General features: G+C 38.9%; 1 long non-coding RNA gene and 1 pseudogene across 1 annotated transcript; both read right to left on the bottom strand.

Annotated features, from left to right (window-relative positions):
* Positions 1-3,039: 3,039 nt before the first annotated feature.
* Positions 3,040-11,440, bottom strand: LOC132299988 (uncharacterized). The gene is made up of 2 exons (XR_009480249.1): positions 11,184-11,440; positions 3,040-9,397 (listed from the first exon to the last, which is right to left on the bottom strand). It is a non-coding gene; the product is annotated as an uncharacterized LOC132299988 (long non-coding RNA).
* Positions 11,441-13,381: 1,941 nt separating this feature from the next.
* On the bottom strand, positions 13,382-16,240 carry LOC132299986 (subtilisin-like protease SBT3; annotated as a pseudogene).
* Between the last annotated feature and the right edge of the window lie 4,228 nt (positions 16,241-20,468).

Below are 20,468 nucleotides of genomic sequence, written 5' to 3'. Positions count from 1 at the left end.
AAGTTTTCTACGGCACGCGTCGGTACCTCGTGAGATTATTTACGGGTAGTTACAACTCGCCGTAGAAAACTTTTCTACGACAATTTACAATTCGCCGTAGAAAACTTTTGAATTATTTACGGGTAGTTACAATTTGCCGTAGAAAACTTTTCTACGGCATGCACCGGTGCCTCGTAAGTTAATTAAATAAATTTAATATATATAAACAAAAAAAATTTTACAGCGAATCTATTATTTTTTTACGAGATAGATTTTTTCCCGTAAAAAAAAATAAGTATTTACGGAACCCTCATACACGAGGGCCTAGAATGCGCCGTGAATAGGTTTCCACAACATTTTTGGCCCCTCGTACAAGCCCTTTTTTCTTGTAGTGAAGCGTGACAAGAGGTTGAATTGTTCCCCTGAGGCTGAGGATCTTCCTCCAACTCCAAGAGCATTGACCAGGTATTTTAACCTCCAAAATACTTCTACCTTTTAGTAGATATGTGTGAATCCACTTTACCCAAAGCATATCCTTTGAAGAAATGATTCTCCAAAAAAGTTTCATGATGGCAATCTCATTCCAGATGATAAATTTGGAATGCCAAGCCCACCTACTCTTTTAGGTAGACAACATATTTCCCAATTCATTTTGCCTCCAAGCTTCTTAAGTGTTGGACCAGACCATAGGAAGGATCTGAAAATACTTTCCACTTCATGTATAATGCTCATTAATAATATGAATTTTGAGCTCCAATATTGTTGTGTTTAGAAGAGTACAGCCCTAATGATTAGCTGAAGTCTACTTGCAAATGCTAGATTTTTGCTTGTCCAGTGGCAGTTCTAGAGGTTATTTTGTTAATTATAACTCTGCAATCATTGGCTTTCAACATGGAGGTAATTAGTGGTATACCAAGATATTTTACTGGTAAGACACCTTTCTCAAAACCAAGTTGAGGATAGAAGCTTCCAACTGCTCAATGACTCCTGAGAGAAATATTTGACTATTGGTTTGGTTTATATAGAGTCCAGAAATGCTAGAGAATGTATCAAGAACAAGTTTAAATGCATGTAGTGAGGACAAACTGCCATGTGAGAATAGTATTAGGTCATCAGCAAATATTAAGTGGGTTAAGGGTAACTCTTTACATCTCCAATGGTGCTTGAAAGGCAAATCCTTAGTGACTTTGGTTACAATGAGTGAGAAGTCTTGCATTACAATGACAAAAAGGAATAGTGATAGGGGGTCACCTTGCCTTAGTTCCTTAATGTTCTTGAAATACCTATTGAATTCACCATTGATTGTGATGGTAAAGGTGGGGGTAGTGACACAAACATGTATCCAGTTTAGGAAGGTAGGTGGGAACCCAAACAGTTTGAAAGAGTCAAAAAGGAACTCCCAAGAGATAGAATCAAAGGCCTTCCTAAGGTCAATTTTGATGGCACACCTTGGTGAGTTTGCTTGTATGTGGTAACCATTAAGTAGCTCTTGTGCAAGAAGGATGTTATCATCAATTTGTTTACCATGTATAAATGTTGATTGTGCAGGGTCAATGATGTGTGATAGGGTGGGTTTGAGCTTGTTGGCTAGGAGTTTTGAAATACATTTGTATATAGTAGTGCAACAAGCTATAGGTCTAAAATCATTGGGGGAAGAAGGGTTAAATGATTTGGGTACAAGTGAGAGATATGTGGAGTCACTTTCAACAGTTTGCTAGTGGAAAAGAACTCCCTAACTGACCTAATGATATCAGGCCCAACAATTGGCTATACCTCTTTGAAGAAAAATGCATTGAAACCATCAGGCCTTGGGGCCTTATCATTATTAAGTTCATGCATTGTTGAATCTCATCATCAGTTGGAATGGAACACAGTGATTGTAAGAAATGTGGAGGCAATGTAGGTTGGATTAGTGGTGCTAAGAGATCCATACCTGGGTAAGGGTAAGGGTTCATCCCTAGGTGGAGTGGAAATGATCCACAATTTCCTTCTTGATGGCAGCATCAGTGTCCAAAAGATCACCATTAGCAGCTGTGATTGATGAGATTTTATTCCTGTTACACCTTAAGGCAATAGATTTGTAGAAGAAATCTGTGTTAGAGTCCCATTCTTTCAGCCACTGAATTCGAGATTTTTGCTTGTAAGATTGTTTTTGTGCATTCTTGAGTTTAGTATATGAGGCAAGTAGCTGTTTCTCCTGACATTTAAGTGAGATATCATCTCCTTTAGCATCAAGTGCTAGTTGGCAGTTGGATAGAAGGTCTTTGGTAGCTTGTATCTCAGCTTGATATGTGCAGAAGTTTATTAAAAACTTCTTCCTAAGGGGCTTTTTAGGGCTCTTGAGCTTAGTGATTACTTAGTACATGGTGAATCCTTCCACATATGAATCCCACGCAAATTTGCTAATAGTTTTCGCAACAAACCAACAATAAAAGGACTTTTGGCAGTGAATTGTCTCATACTATATAGAAGTTTGCTCTATAATACTTATACATAAGCCTATGAAGATACATGTATACATATACATACATACATGCATATGTATATGTACTAGCATAATTTATTATAAATGACTTTTGTTCCTCGAGTTCAATTTTTTTTCGGAAGGTATACTCGAGTTTAGGCATAGATCTATTGTTTTTTTTTTAGTATTATACCTTAATATTTTTAAAATTTTAATATATTTACCTATAAAATTATATTATTGCTCCTACTAAAATATAAGTAATGAATAAATAGATATTTTCACATATTTGTCCTAAAGTATAAGTAGTGAATATCAGTTATAAAGAAAGAATAAATAAATATGTTATATTATATTAATAAACAAAAATAAATTATTGTAACGATACCATTTAAAAAAAAAAAAAAAATTGGCATGACCTCCCCTCAAAAGGGGCCTACAACCACCTGCTAAAAAAACGCAATGGCCCTTCCTGGCCTTTCAAGACATATCCGACCTATCCCAACACATAATACAATTAATATATTCCAGCATCACATTCATCCATTCATTATATCTCAATATAGTTCAGTTTATGGTGGAACAACTACATGCTATTTAATCCAAATATCATAATTACAGTCCCAAAAATATAATTAAGTTCAAACGTCCATGTCTTACTACGTTTAGACAACTTATAATAAAATTATAGCCCATAAATATAACTATAATAGCAAGAGTCCATAAATCTCTATACTACATATATCAAATTAAGGTTTTACAAAAAATATGGGACTTAAAACAAAAATAGCAAAAAGGTCTTCCAATCCAAATTAGGCCTGTGGTGGTATGTCATCCGTCACTTCTTTCCCGTTTCATGAAAAATGATAAATATAAGGGGTGAGCATAAGCTCAGTAGGAAGTGCCTAAGGCACACCTCTTGAGACTCCGTGAATCCACACCATGAATAGGAATAAGGAAATATGGATCATACCATGCCGGGAAAAAAGAATATAAATAAGAATATAAATAACCACAATACCACATCATTAATCCGATACCACAAATGAATATGACATGCAATGATATGCCATGCCATGCAATGTCACTCCCCATTTTCCAAAACCATTTCCATCATCATTTTCAAACCATTAGTGAACCCGTCCCATGGCAACTCTATAGCGGCATGAGAGGAGGATTGGCCACTGTCCCTGACCCATGGCAACTCCATGGCGTCATTTGGGGTCCAGGTAACTCAACCACACTAGGGTGATTTCCCTAATCCCCTCTAAGCCTCACTAACGCCGCGGTCCCTAGGTAACTCCTAGGCGGCCTGGTTTTTTCACAAAAATTCTTTTCAAAATTTTTTTCCAAAATTTATTTCATTTCTTTCAAATTAATTTTTTTTTTTTCCCCCCATTCTATCCCAAAGATATGCATGAATGTCTTATACTTCTCAATGCCATGTCAAATGAAGGATTTTGTTTTTTACAATTCGCAAATCAACATAAGATTTTCATATTTCACAAATTAACACACTTCCATATAGCAAATTCTAGCAAATTAATCATAATAGGCATGAAAATTTGATACTTAGACATGCTTTACACCATAAAAAAAATTCTAAAATTATATTTCATACTTTTTAATCACCAAACTAGCACTAAAGGCACCAAAAGCTTGAATTAATCAACAATTTACATGCTTTATTATCATATATATCAAGCAACACATAGTCACAACTTGGCACAATATATATATATATATATAATAAAGTAAGAAATTTTCTACAAATTAAGCACGCTAATCATCAATTAAGTAAAGTAATTCACAAAAAAGCCCAAGAACATGTGAATTAGAACCTCTACCTTACTTTTATGCAAAACCCCCAATTTCTTCACCTCAAAGCCTAGGATTTTCAAATTTCTTATAGTGTACCAACCAAGGAATTGCTCATATCAATTTGTTGATCTCGTCGTGGGCTTCGAATAGCCGCAAACGGCTCTTAAAAACACTAAGAATTGGGGGAGAAATCAAGAGTGGAAGCTTGTGGGAAAAGAAAAGAAAAAGGAAAGCAGAAAAGGAGAAAGAAACAACGAGAGAAAGAAGCAGCGTGAGAAAATGGGTCTTTAATGACCCATGCCATTAAAATGTTTAATAAATAGGTGGGTCCCATGATAAATATAACATTTATATATATATAAAGTCAAAAACATTATATTCTCCCCAACTTTAAAAGATTTCATCCCAAAAATCAATATATACTTGAGGAAGAAAACAACTCTGGATACTTGGAGTGAACCTCCTGTTCGAGCTCCCAAGTAGCCTCCTCGACTTCGTGGTGTTTCCAAAGAGCTTCCACTATGGGTATCGTCTTGTTCCTCAACACCTTCTATTGTGTGTCAAGGATCTGAATTGGTCCCTCTTCGCAGGAAACATCCTCATCAATGTCCACATCAACCCAACTCAAAATGTGAGATGGATCCGGCTCGTATTTCTATAACATCGACACATGAAAGACATTGTGGACTTTATCCATCTATGGTGGCAAAGCAAGTCTGTAGGCAACCTCCCCTACATGGTCCAAGATCTCAAAAGGTCCAATGAATCGTGGCAATAACTTGCCACTCTTCCCGAATCTCATCAACCCCTTCCGTAGAGAAACCCGTAGAAAAACATAGTCTCCCACCTCAAAAGATAGAGGTTGTCTCCGCCTATCTGCATAGTTCTTCTGTCGACTCTGTGCTATAATTAGCCTTTGTTTGATCAGTTTAATCTTCTCAGTAGTCTCAAGTACAATGTCGAGTCCTAAGGCAGCTGTCTTGACCACCTCAGTCCAACAAACAGGAGACCTACAAGGTCTACCATACAACACCTCAAATGGAGCCATCTGGATACTCGCCTGATAACTGTTGTTGTAAGCAAACTCAATAAGTGGAAGGTGATCCTCCCAACTATCTCCCAAATTAAGCACACATGCCCGAAGCATATCCTCCAAGATCTAGATAGTACGCTCCGACTGGCCGTCTGTCTGTGGATGGAATGCCGTACTCATGTGCAACGCTGAACAAACCGCTGCTTGAAGTCCTTCCCAGAACTTCGAAGTGAACTTGGCATCCCTATCTGAAACAATGGTTACTGGAACTCCATGCAACTTTACAATCTCCTTCACATAAATAACACCAATGGTTGGCCTTAATAGGCAAAAAGTGAGCCGTCTTAGTCAATTTGTCAATGATGACCCATACGACTTCATTGCCCCTCCGTGACCTTGGAAGACTTGTCACAAAATCCATAGCAATATGTTCCCATTTCCACTGCGCTATAGGCAATGGTTGCAATAAACCAGCTGGTCTCTGATGCTTGGCCTTCACCTGCTGACAAGTAAGGCACTTAGCCATAAACTAAGTAACATCTTTCTTCATCCCGTTCCACCAATACTGACGTCTCAAATTGTGATACATCTTGGTACCACCTGGATGAAGTGCAAAGCGGGAAGTGTGACACTCCCATAAGACGTCCTCATGACAAACCGTGGGAACCACCAACAAACCCCTGAACTGCAGACCCCCATCTGTATGCAAGGCCCAATCTTTCACTGTCTCACCACTAGAGATCAAAACGTGAATGGCATCTAAATCTGGGTCCTGTCTCTGTGACTCAATCACTCGTACAATAAGAGTAGGCTGAGCCACATGACTAAACAAGAATGTTGGCTCACTGTCAACATCGTCATCAAAACAATACAATCCCATTTCTGCCAGATCTTCAAGCATCTTCCATTTTCGGATGGCCAAACTAGCCAAAGTTCCACGAGATTTCCGGCTTAAGGTATTTGCTACCACATTTGCCTTGCCCGGATGATACTGTAAGTCAAAATTATAGTCCTCCAAGAACTCAATCCATCTTCTATGTCTGTTGTTCAAGTCATTTTTGGAGAAAAGATACTTGAGACTTTTATGATCCTAGTACACGTCAAATCTCTCACCATACAAGTAATGTCTCCAACACTTCAAAGCAAATACGACTGTTTTTAACTCCAAATCGTGAGTAGGGTAGTTAAGCTCGTGAGTCTTCAACTATCGAGACCCATAAGCCACTATTCTACCATCCTACATCAACACACATCCCAAACCATCACGCGAAGCATCACAATAAATCACATAACCCAAGCTACACTCAGGTATCACCAACACTGGAGCTGTAGTCAATCTTGTCTTCAACTCTTGAAAGGATGACTCACAGGCTTCATTCCACGTAAGCTTGATCCCTTTCCGGGTTAAACGGGTCATAGGAGCTGCCAAACGAGAGAAATCCTTCACAAATCTCCGATAGTAACCCGCTAAGCCAAGGAAACTCCGAATCTCAAAAACATTCTTGGGTTGCTCCTAAGTCAAAACTACTTCAACCTTTGATGGATCCACCGACACTCCACCTTCTGAAACAACATGCCCTAAAAATTTCACCTCCTATAGCCAAAACTCACGTTTCTCATATTTGGCATACAATCGGTGCTCCCGCAAAATCTGTAAAACAATACTTAAATGGATCTCATACTCCTCCCTAGATCATGAATACACGAGAATGTCATTCAAGAAAACTACCACAAACTGGTCCAAGTAATCGTGAAAGACGCGGTTCATCAAGTCCATGAATGCCGCTGGCGTATTAGTCAAGCCAAAAGGCATAACAAGGAACTCATAGTGTCCATACCATGTACGGAATACTGTCTTTGGGATATCCTCATCCCTAATCCGTAACTGATAGTAGCCTGACCTCAAGTTAATCTTCGAGAAATAACTGGCTCCTCTCAACTGATCAAACAAATCATCTATCCTTGGCAAGGGATACTTGTTCTTGATGGTGGCATGATTCAACTTCTGGTAATCAATGCACAACCTCAAGGAACCATCTTTTTTCTTAGCGAATAAGACCAGTGCGCCCTACGGCGACACACTCGGTCTGATGAAACCTTTCATCCTCAAATCATCAAGTTGCCTTTTTAATTCTTCCAATTTAATTGGTACCATACGATACGGTGCCATAGAAATAGGCGCAGTACCTGGCATCAAATCAATAGAGAATTTCACTTCTCGGTGTGGAGGCAACTCTGTCAAATCCTCCAGAAACACATCCAGAAAATCACGAACAACTGTAGGATAATCCTCTTTCACAACATCATCTTCTTTGGCTATAAGGCTAGCCAAGAAGTAATCACCACGACTCTGTCCACGAACTCCATAAAATGATGAAATGTGGAAATCACTCCGATCTCCCACGAAAAAGAAACAGTCTCCCTCGGGAGTGCAAACTGTGACTCTACCTCTAAAACAGTCGATCGTGGCACGAAAGGAAGCTAACCAATCTATCCCAAGAATGACATCAAAGCTAGTCATCTCCAGGAGGATAAGATCAAACACAAAAGTCCGTCCAGCTATCACAATAGAACAATCCTGCACAACTCGACTCAAAGACACTGAAACCCCAATTAGCGTATCAACACACAACGCTCGATCTATGAAACTGACCTCTAACCTTGATGCAAGTGCAAATGATGATGATATAAAGGAATAAGATGCATCAGAGTCAAACAAAACACGGGCCTAAGAACCAAACACTGGAAATATACCTCGGAGAACTGACAATCCAGGAGATGCATCAGTCGGTGCAAGTGCAAAGACAGGTCCCTGTGATACCTGTGCCTGAGAACTGCCAACTTGAACACCTGACTGCTGCACTAATATAGTAGGAGTATCCCTCCTAACTGGCCGTGAGCCCTGAGAGGACATGGCAGGCTGTGATGGTGGTGGTCTGAAACCTAACTAAACTGTAGCTGACTGTGACGGTCTCTGTTGTGATCCTCTGCCACTACCGGTGCCTGCTCCCTGATTAGTACAATTCTTAAGCCCCAGAATTAACCGATGTCTGTGGACACTCTAACTTGTAGTGACCCGACTGATTACAACGATAACAAATGACACCACTCCTGGCAGACCCTGCTGGCATAGGAGTGGTAGGAGCGGATCGTGCTGACTGTTGCCCCTGAAATTGAGATGAACCACCCATGTTCCTCTTCCCTGAAGGTCCCTCTAAAAATGACCCTACGTTCCTCTTTTGCTTCCACTGCTCCCTTCTTGCATCCTTATCTTTAATATCAGCCTCAAGCATCAAGGCCCTCTCTATTACCTCAGAATAAACTTTGATAAACTGTGCCGTTATCAACGGCCTCATTCTATCATTAAGACCAGAAACAAATTTCCGAGTCTTGTCAACTTCATCTCTTACCATTTTCGGAGCAAAGCGAGAAAGTGAAATGAACTTGTTCTCATACTCCGCCACTGACATATTGCCTTGAATAAGGCTAAGAAACTGGTCTTTTAACTCCCATATTTTAGAAAGCGAAAAATACTTCTCGTAAAATAGTTCCTTGAACTTGTCCCAACTCATCTCTTCCACCTTATGCCGATTCGTAACCATCTTCCACCAAAGTTTGGCATCCTTAGCAAACTTGTAAGTTGCTAGAATGATCTTCAGGTGATCCTCTGTCACATCCATTGAGGTCAATTGTGTCTCAACTTGATCCATGTAGTCGTCTGCTACCATTGGATCTGCACCGCCTCAAACATAACCGGCATCAGTTGAGAAAACCCCTTAATGATCTTGAGATGCTTCTAAGCTGGCGTCTCCTCAACTTGAACTGTAGGTTGTGGTGCCGACTGTGACTGAGCAGCAATCGTTGCCCTCACGGAATTTTGCAACAAATGATTCAACTCCAGTGCCACAGAACCTTCACCCACTTCTACCGGTGCTTCAACATTATCCCTCCTTGTGGGGACAACTCTCGGGGGAATCAAGTCCCTAAGAAGTGTGTCCTCATCATTTAGCTCCTCCGGATTGGAGCTAGAGCTCTCGCCAACATCACTCCTAGTCGGTTTAGGGCCAACTTCCCTGGTTTCCTCACGCCGTGACATCGTGCTAAAAAACAAATAAAACGATTCAATAACGATAACACTAAGGTCTAACCGTGAACAGTTAACATAAAAGGATGCTATACTAACACTTAGCATGCAAGACTAGGCAATAAACATATTAATATAAGCATATAAGCACGTAAGCATATAAACAAGTAAACAATTAAGCATGCTTTTGCATATAGCAAAACATTGTACCAATTAATCACATAAACTATGCGAATGACTTCCCATGCAACCCCTATGTAGGCCTCTACCTGTCGTCCTAATGGTTTTCGAACCAAGGCTCTGATACCAATTTCGTAATGACTTTAAACTGATACCATTTAAAAAAAAAATTTGGCATGACCTCCCCTAAAAAGGGGGCCTACAACCACCTGCTAAAAAAACGCAATGGCCCTTCCTAGCCTTTCAAGACATATCTGACCTATCCCAACACATAATACAATTAATATATTCCAGCATCCTATTCATCCATTCATTATATCTCAACATAGTTCAGTTTATGGTGGAACAACTACATGCTATTTAATCCAAATATCATGATTACAGTCCCAAAAATATAATTAAGTTCAAACGTCCATGTCTTACTACGTTTAGACAACTTATAATAAAATTACAGCCCATAAATATAACTATAATAGCAAGAGTCCACAAATCTCTATACTAAATATATCAAATTAAGGTTTTACAAAAAATATGGGACTTAATACAAAAATAGCAAAAATGTCTTTTAATCCAAATTAGGCCCGTGGTGGTATGTCATCCACCACTTCTTTCCTGTTTCCTGAAAAATGTTAAATATAAGGGGTGAGCATAAGCTCAGTAGGAAGTGCCTAAGGCATACCTCCTGAGACCCCGTGAATTCACACCATGAATAGGAATAAAAAAATTGGGAACATACCATGCCCGAAAAAAAGAATATAAATAACCACAATACCACATCATTAATCCGATACCACAAATGAATATGACATGTAACGATATGCCATGCCATGCAATATCACTCCCCATTTTCCAAAACCATTTCCATCATCATTTTCAAACCGTTAGTGAACCCATCCCATGGAAACTCCATGGTGGCACGAGAGGAGGATTGGCAACTGTCCCTGACCCATGGTAACTCCATGACGTCATTTGGGGCCCAGGTAACTCAACTACACTAGGGCGATTTCCCTAATCCCCTCTAGGCCTCACTAAGGCCATGGTCCCTAGGCAATTCCTAGGCGGCCGGGTTTTTTTCACAAAAATCCTTTTCAAAATTCTTTTCCAAAATCCATTTCATTTCTTTTAAATCATTTTTTATTTTTTTTTCCCCATTCTATTCCAATGATATGCATGAATGTCTCATACTTCTCAATGCCATGTCAAATGAAGGATTTTTTTTTTTACAATTCACAAATCAACATAAGATTTTCATATTTCACAAATCAACACACTTCCATATAGCATATTCTAGCAAATTAATTTTTAATAGGCATGAAAATTTGATACTTAGACATGCTTTGCACCATAAAAAAAATTCTAAAATTATATTTCATACTTTCTAATCACCAAACTAGCACTAAAGGCACAAAAAGCTTGAATTAATCAACAATTTACATGTTTTATTATCATATATATCAAGCAACACATAGTCACAACTTGGCACAATATATATATATATATATATATATATATATATATATATATAATAAAGTAAGAAATTTTTTACAAATTAAGTATGCTAATCATCAATTAAGTGAGTAATTTACAAAAAGGCCAAAGAACATGTGAATTAGAACCCCTACCTCACTTTTATGTAAAACCCCCAATTTCTTCACCTAAAATCCTAGGATTTTCGAATCTCTTATAGTGCACCAACCAAGGAATTACTCCTATCAACTTGTTGATCTCGTCGTGGGCTTCGAATAGCCGCAAACGGCTTTTAAAAACACTAAAAAATGAGGGATAAATCAAGAGTGGAAGCTTGTGGAAAAAGAAAAGAAAAAGGAAAGCAGAGAAGGAGAGAGAAACAGCGAGAGAAAGAAGCAGCGTGAGAAAATGGGTCTGTAATGACCCTATGCCATTAAAATGTTTAATAAACAGGTGGGTCCCACAGTAAATATAACATTTATATATATGTATATAAAGTCAAAAATATTACAATTACATTCTTGTAGAACGGGTAATCGTTGTTGATGGTGAAGCTTTCACCTGCTGCTAACCGCTGCTCACCGAAATTGTGACTTTGTTCCTTGGTCATGTTATGTTTCGGTATTGGACTGTGCTGGGTATGAAATCTATCTTGGGCTGGGCCTGTTGTATAGGGCTTGTGTATAAGTTTCTTCCTAGCCTTCCTCGGGCTACTATACTTCTCTTTTATCTTCTATGGAATTAACCTTTACTTTCCCAAAAAAAAAAAAAAAAAAATTTACAATATATATAAATATTTATTGGAACATTATGTGTAATATCCACATGTGCCTTGCCGGTTTGACAGGCTGGCCCATTAAGATAGAAAAATGCCAATATTATTGAAAAACTCTTGGGAGCTTGGTCGGTTTGACAGGGCCAAATCGACTTGTTAAGATAGAAAAATGCCAATATTAAAATCGACCGGCTTAGACTTTAGGCCTGCGCAACGAACCAACCTCATTTGTGGAACTCACAATCCTCTCAAGTGTACTAGGGTTTCCAGTGCACTAGTGTAATCACCTTGTAACTCGATTGGTGAAATAGTATCTCCTCCTTCCAAAAGCCATTTTTATGAAAATATTTTGTTGTGAATGACATATTGAGGAATTGTCCATATGTAAAATAATAACTATTAATACTGGCCTTTTCCACAAAAAATAGATCTTTTGTTACAATGGAAGCAAAAGTGATGTGGATTATGCAAGAATTGAAGTCAAAATGCTTAATAAAAATAAGATATCAATGAACTTTTAAAAAATAGTTTCACCGGAAGGTAATGAGAAATAAGAATCCATGTTATCAAAGGGGTGGAGCTCACTAGTGGGATAATTTTATTTTACAGGCCAAAGCACCATAAAAACCTTGTTTGATTAAGCGCCACCATAAGACCTATTTGAAGATTCATTAAATATATCATAAGTAAATTTTTGGTATTTTGCCAAACTCTTTACATTATCAAATATCTTGGGACAACAGTAATAAATTAAATTGTCAAGCACAAAAGAACAAATTAGAATATTAGAGCAATCACTTTATGTAAAATAATTACAAATACTAATTCTAAATTTTATCTCAACACTCCCTCCCACTTCCCCGTTAATTAACAATTCTTCCCCGCCACTAGTGTAGGTGACACATACACTAAGTAATGCCCTATAATTTAAGAGTAGAACCAACACCGCTTGTAGTGAATTGCCTAACTAATTATTTTTTAATTAGTTATTTATACCAAATATAATTAAGTAAAGGATTTCATTTTTTTATTTATTATATAATTGACCAATTAAAAAAATGTGTCTAATAATTCAGTGTAACTATTTAGTGCATGAATCATTTTTCATAATTTAATGCTAAAGATTGTGATGTTGAGATAATGTTGGGGCCAAATTTGAGATAATGTGTAATCGATAATGATGAATAATTCTTCTAATCCGGGACAGATGTCTTATTCAACAGCCATGCATACACAAATATAGTCGCAGAGAAAACAAAATCCTGTTTGAAGTATGGTTCTTCGTGACCACAAGAATTTCTAAACTCATGTGTGTGTCTGTGTGTGTATATATATATAAAAAGTATGTTTATTCATAAGCACCACAAGAATTTCTACATATATATATATATATATATATATAAAGTATGTTTCCTGATAGCCACCACAAGAATTTCTACTTATTTATACACACACATCCATAACATATTCTAACAACTGAGCTCTCTAGCCAAAACAAGAGTTTCTCTCAAAATGCCACAAGTGGCAGTCTGCATATGGTTAATAGGTTTGAAGGATATATGGCTGTCTATCACTCAAAATCCCACCACAATAAAATAAAATACTCACAAATAGCAATTTGACATATGAGTAATAGGTATTGAACAGTAATTGATTATACATACCTCTTAAATAAACAATACAACTTCTCACCATTAGGGTGTCCTTGACATTATTCCAAATTAAATACTCACAAATAATCAATCAGCAATATCTCTCACTTTAGTGCATGGACAGCAACAATAGGACTTCTTACTATATGAGTCTCATTAACATCATTCCAACTTAAATACCCATAATTCAAGATTGAATCACTCTGTGAATTAGCATTTTCAGCAGTCAACTCTATCATTATATTGAACTCGGCTTTGCTGTACTTTCCAGCAAAGGATACCACCGGGGGCTGCACAACCACTTCCATCCCTGACGGAGCCTTCACCACTGCACGATAAGTAGTGGAACTATCTACAACATTTGTTAATACCCGATTAAAAGTGTAACTCATATTGTTGGCGTCGTTGAGGATAACAATAAAAGATGGATAATTAAGGTCAAGACTGGCTTGATCACAGCTAAAATTCGACCTCTTGGTGATGATCTTAATCTGTTTGCTTGTGCAGTTCATTCCACACAAGTAATTGATATAATCCTGAACCTCTATATCATAAACAAGACCAGGATCCATGGCCTTTTCAGGGTTAATATGTCCCGCCCCAAAATCAAGAGGAGTCCCAGCAACTCTAGTGGTCATGTCAATGATGGGGCCATTGGCGTTATCAATCACATAAGCGGTAGTCATCATGGCTGATCGGATGGCAGCTGGGCTCCAGTCCTTGTGGAGAGTTTTTAGAAGCGCGGCTACACCAACTGCTTGGGGAGAAGCCATAGAAGTGCCAGAGAGGAGTTTAAAATCGCTAAGCAAATAGTCGTCTCCTATAGGTGCAACCCCTCTATTGGGTACCCATGCAGCTAAAATATCAACCCCAGGAGCTAAAATATCAGGCTTTAGTATCCATGGAGACTTGCGATCTGGCCCTCTTGCTGAGAACCACGCCACGATAGGGGCAGGCTTAGTACCCAACACTGTTATCTTGAACTTGATGCTAACAGTTACATTAATCTCCGGTTTGATTAGGTAGTCTTTGATAAAATCTCCATCTTTTGGGCTTACTACCACATATGGCAAATTGAAATCATGTGGTCCAAGAAAATTTTGGAAGTCTGTAGCAAAGATTGCTCCAGAAGCTCCTGACCTTTCTATTTCACGCATATTGACTCCTGAATCTTCATCAATGAAGTCACAGAAAACAAACTTCCCAGCAACATCTTTTGGGTCAAGAGAATAGTAGTCAGAGATTTCTTTGCTTCTATTTCCTTGGCTAAAGTATATTGGAACCCTAGACACTAACAAGTCTAACGGGTAGATAGATTTTCCACTAACAGTGAGGACCTCATCACCAAGCGTAACCGTAGCTGCATAATCGCGATCGATTGTCCCAGCACCAACAGTCGTGAACCAAGGAGCTCCATTTTGTATGGTAGAACCATTTGGACCATCATTGCCAGCTGAACAAAAAACAAAAATCCCTTTCTCCATGGCTGCAAAAGCTCCCACTGCAATAGGGTCTTCATCAAAAGTCGTCTCTCTGAATCCCAATGACAATGACATGAGATCTACTCCATCAGCTATGGCTTGGTCCATGCCGGCTAACGTGTCAGTGGCAGCAGACTCGAAGGTGCTGTTGTGGAATACAACCTTGTACATGGCAAGCCGGGCTTTTGGTGCAACCCCAATTGCTGTTCCTTCTGCATAACCAAAGTAATTGGCACCTTCAACTGGGCTCCCAGCAGCGATGGAAGATGTGTGTGTCCCATGTCCGTCGTAGTCCCTCGGAGAGTCGTAGTCATCTGTTCTTGATATGTTGAAGCCTAATTGCTTCATCCCTTTACTGAAAGAGCGAGCTCCAATGAGTTTTCTGTTACAATAAGAAGAGTTGAATTCTACCCCCGACTCACATGCCCCACGCCATCTCTCCGGCACCGGAGGCATGCCATCATCTCTGAAACTCTCACTTTCCGGCCAAATGCCACTGTCAATTATACCAATAATCATGTCATCACCAAAATTGGCTTGAGGCCACAAGCCAGCACTATTTTTCAGGCCAAGAAACTCTGGTGTATGTGTGGTGTGAAGCTTTCCAGAGGTCTCGGGCATGTGGCAATATGGCCAGGCATCTTCTCTAACTGATCTAGTTGAGACCGAGATAGCACTGCACTGAAGCCATCCAACACATGGTTGTAGGTGTAGAGATGGGTTGGGAAAACGCCATGATCGGACGATGACAGGGATGAAAGCATCGACGTGTACCAGTTATTATGATCTGAGAAGGGAGTGGGCATAGCTGATTTGTCCATGTGGATGATAAAGGTCTCACGATCATCTACTATCGAAGCTGACAAAGCAGTAGAAAGGAGAAGGAAGAGAGAGATGAGCTTGTATGGAAGATAGCATTCCATTGTTGCAGTGTAGTGACTTCAGTTCACAAGAAATCAGAACAATTACGAAGTGCTTATATAACTCAGTTTATTTACATGTTAATGAGACACCTACCTAAAATAATATTATCGCAGGGACATTTTCCAAGCTAAATAAACTACACTGTGTTTACACCATACATTAAATTTTTAGCCCGGTGACGCAATCCTGAAGGATATCTATATCTAGTGAATTATCTACTCAATTAAATGAAGAAATATATTTTGAGTATAGAGTTAAATATGGTAGTCATTATCAACAATAAGAACCAATCTATTTTTAGTTGCCAAAAAAAAAAATAGAACTAGTCTTATCATTCTCGACATCAAAGGGTTCAGTTCTTCTCCAACAGCTCCTCATGAACTGACTTTCATTTGAAAAATAATAATATATTTAAAAATGACCTCCATATGTATCTTTAACAGTGATGCTTAGAAATATCATATTTAATGTTAAATAAAAGAGATAGAGAGACAGACATATATGAAATTGTAAGATTCTGTATATTGAAGTGTGTTTGAATAATGTACAAGGAGAGGTATAAATAGGTGAGAGATCACCAATGGCTATACAATAATCAAGGCATTAATCTATACAACGGCTATAGTATAATCTAACTATGGTAAGAATCTATATAACGGCTATAATCTAATTATGTTAACATCCCCCCTCAAACTCAAGGTGGTAGAGCAGAAACCAACTTGAGTTTGGAAACTAATTTCCGAAATCTGCCTAGTGGATGAGCTTTGGTAAAAATGTCAGCAGTCTGATCAGCAGAAGTTACAGAATAAAGACGGACAGTACCTCGAGCAACATGTTGACGCACAATATGACAATCAATTTCAATATATTTGGTGCGTTCATGGAAGACATCATTATGAGCAATGTAAATAGCACTCCGATTATCACAATAGAGAACTGTGCCAGTGGAGTGAGAAATGCCCATATCTTTTAAGAGCCATTAAAACCAAATAAGTTCTTGTGTGGAATCAGCAAAGGCATGATATTCGGCCTTTGTACTGGACCGGGAGACAACAGATTGCTTTTTGCTGCGCCAAGAAATGAGAGAGTTCCCAAGGAAGAAGCAGTAGCCAGTAGTGGAACGTCGGTCAGTCGGATCACCTGCCCAATCAGCATCAGAGTAGGCACGTAACTCAAGTGAAGATTGAGAAGAAAAGTGAAGGCCCTGAAACATAGTCCCTTTAATGTATCAAAGGATGCGTAATACAGCAGTATAGTGGGTAGATCTAGGTGCAGATAGGAACTGGCTGACAAGATGCACGGCATAAACGATGTCAGGTCGAGTAACAGTAAGATATACTAAACTGCCAACCAACTGTCGATACAATGTAGCATTATTGAGGAGTGTACCATCTAGAGGAGTGAGCTTGACATTGGTTTCAATGGGAGTGGGAGTTGTCTTGCAATCTGTGAGTCCAGCACGAGCAAGAATGTCAGAGCAATACTTGGCTTGGGAGAGATAATAGCCATCTGAATCAGAGAGAATCTCCAAGCCTAGGAAATAACTGAGGCGCCTAAGATCCTTTATATCAAAGTGATGACTAAGAAAATTTTTGAGTGCAGAGATACCTGCAAGATCATTTCCAGTGATTATCATGTCATCAACATAAAGTAAAAGAAGAGTAATACCAGAGTCAGTCTTGCGGATGAAAAGACTGGAATCATATGAGCTTGAAGTAAATCCAAAATCTCCAATTGTAGTACTGAATTTTGCAAACCACGCCCTTGGAGCTTGTTTAAGACCATACAGTGCTCGACGGAGTTTACAGACTTGGTGTAGAGAGTGGTCATATCCTGGAGGGGGTTTCATATATACTTCTTCATTGAGATCGCCATTGAGAAAGGCATTTTTCACATCCGTTTGAAACAATGTCCATTTCCGGGCTGCTGCAACAGCCAGTATGCTACGGACAGAAGTAAGTCGAGCAACAGGGGCAAATGTTTCCTCATAGTCAATGCTATATTCTTGGGTGAAGCCCTTTGCAACAAGACGAGCTTTGTAGCATTCCACAGAACCATCAGAACGAGTTTTGATTTTGTAAACCCATTTACAACCAACAACAGTTTTGTCAGAGGGAAGAGTAACCATGTCCCAGGTCTGAGCTTGTGCGAGAGCCTGTAATTCTTCTGCCATAGCTTGCTGCCAAAGGGGGTTAGAACTAGCCTCACAATAGGATTGAGGCTCATGATGAGACATGATAGTAGAGAAACACTGAAAATCGCGTAAATAACTAGGAGGTTTTCTTACCCCATTAAATTGGCGAGGAGGTTTAGTAGTAGTAATGATATCTGATGAAGAAGATTCAGTAATAGGAACATCAGATGGAGCAGATTTGTCAGGTAAGGCCATTTGTGGGAGCTCAGATGGAGATTCAGTAACAAGACCATCAGATGAAGTAGATTCATCAGGTAAGGCCATTTGCGGGAGGACAGATGGAGACGTTATTTCTGGAGTAGATGAGGTAGTGTTTGGAAGCTCAAATAAGAATATTGTATCTATGTCGTCTGGGAAGAGTTCAACTGAAGAATCGGTAATGAAAAAGGGAGTAGAAGATGAAGACAGATGGAATTTGGATAGAGAAGAGAACATTTTGTGTTCCCAAAAGATAACATGACGAGAGATACGAAGACGTTTGGAAATGGGATCCCAACATCTGTATCCTTTGTGTTTAATTCCATAACCTAAAAAACAGCACAGTCGAGCTCGAGGCTCTAATTTGGTACGTTTATGAGGTTGAAGTAATACAAAACAAGCGCATCCAAAAACTTTGAGTAGATTATAAGCCGGAAGTATCCTATATAAACGTTCATAAGGAGATTGATTGCCAATAATAGGCATTAGAACACAGTTAATGGTGTATACAGCAGTAAGAGCTGCTTCCCCCTAAAAACGCTCAGGACAAGAATTAGATATGAGGAGAGAACGAATAGTGTCTAAGATATGCCTATGTTTACGTTCAGCCCGCCCATTTTGTTGGGATGTACCAGGACAAGAAGAGTGAGAGATCGTGCCATGTTGGCGAAGAAATTTTAGAAAATTTGTTTCATTGTACTCCATAGCATTAGCAGCGCTGAAAATCTTGATAGATCTAGAAAACTGGGTTTTGACCATGTTTGCAAAATCATAGTAAAGTTGGGGTAGTTCAGAGCGATTTTTCATGAGATATAGCAAGGTAAATCGTGAGTAATCATTAATGAAAATAACAAAGGATTTAGATTCTCCCATTGTAGTGTGAGGAAAAGGTCCCCATACATCAGAGTGAATTAGGTCAAAAGGAGCAGAAGTAATAGACGTGCTTTTATTGAAAGGTAAAGCAGGTTGTTTTGCAAGTTGACAAGGTAAACAAGTTATATCATCATTTTTAACTGAACTTAATTGACCAGTTGACACTAAGGAGCGTAAACGCCCAATAGACACATGACCCAATCAGGAATGCCAAAGGCTAAGAGAGGGAGTAGAGGTTGCTAAAGCAACAGTGGAAACTGTAAAGAGCCGATGAAAAGGAATGCGGAGATGGATGAGCTCAAAGAGACGTCCCACTTTACGGCCTATCCCAAAGGTCTGCCCCGTCAGTGGATCCTGTACATGACAACCACAAGAAAAAAAAATGACATTAAGTCCAACTTCACATATCTGACCAACAAAGATAAGATTGATTGTAAGTTTTGGAATATGAAAGGTATTTGAGAGTGAGACATTGGGGGTGGAAATTTGACCGATGTGATTGACATGTAAATGAGATCCATCAGCAGTATGAATTGTAGGTGTATTAATGGCAGGATGATGTTTAGAAAACATTATAGAATCAGAAGTCATGTGATTACAGCAGCCAGAATAAAAAAACCAAGAATTACCTGAGGTAACAGACATAGCAGTAGAAGTAAGAGTACCATTATTAGAGAGGATTTGCTTAAGGAGAGCTTTGATATCATTGGTGGACATTGTTGTGACTGTAGGAACTGGAGGACAGGACCCCTCAGCAGTGACAGCAGTGATGGATGAAGATGGATAACTGTGGTTGGATGAAGAGCCTCTAAAAGAATTGGTGCGAGCTTGCCAGTTCTTAGGACAATTATTATGGTAGTGACCTGGGCCTTTCTTGTGACAAAACTTGCATATTCTGATGGGACAGGTTAATAAGGTATGATCGGTTTTGTGATAGTAGTTACACTCCTTTGGAGAGGAAAAAGATGAAGTTGGTTTCTTTCTGTGATAATAAGTAGCAAGGACTGCTGCATCTGGAGCCTAAGGTTGAAATGTACTTAGACGAGTTTCCTCTGAAAGAAGCTCAGTTATAGCATCTTCTAAGGTAGGCAAAGGATGCCGATGAAGAAGAGAGGCTCGAACTGGTTCAAATGAGGGTTGAAGAGCCATGAGAAACATAATGACACATTGCTGATCTCGATAAGTAGTAAACTTTGTAGTATCAGAAGCACACGACCAAGTGGGTTCAGAAAGAGATAGTTGATCCCAAACAACATGTATTTCAAAGACAAAGTTATCGATAGATTGACCAGGCTGTTAAGTTTTACTATGAAGATTGGTCAGAAGTTGATATTGATGAGCAA

This window comes from Cornus florida, unplaced genomic scaffold (assembly GCF_030987335.1).
Source record: "Cornus florida cultivar Cherokee Brave unplaced genomic scaffold, ASM3098733v1 CherokeeBrave_3.0.0_Hap2_Chr03, whole genome shotgun sequence".
Classification (NCBI taxonomy): Eukaryota; Viridiplantae; Streptophyta; class Magnoliopsida; order Cornales; family Cornaceae; genus Cornus; species Cornus florida.
The sequence above is the reverse complement of the archived record's forward strand: the minus strand, read 5'-3'. Positions and strand labels throughout refer to the sequence as shown.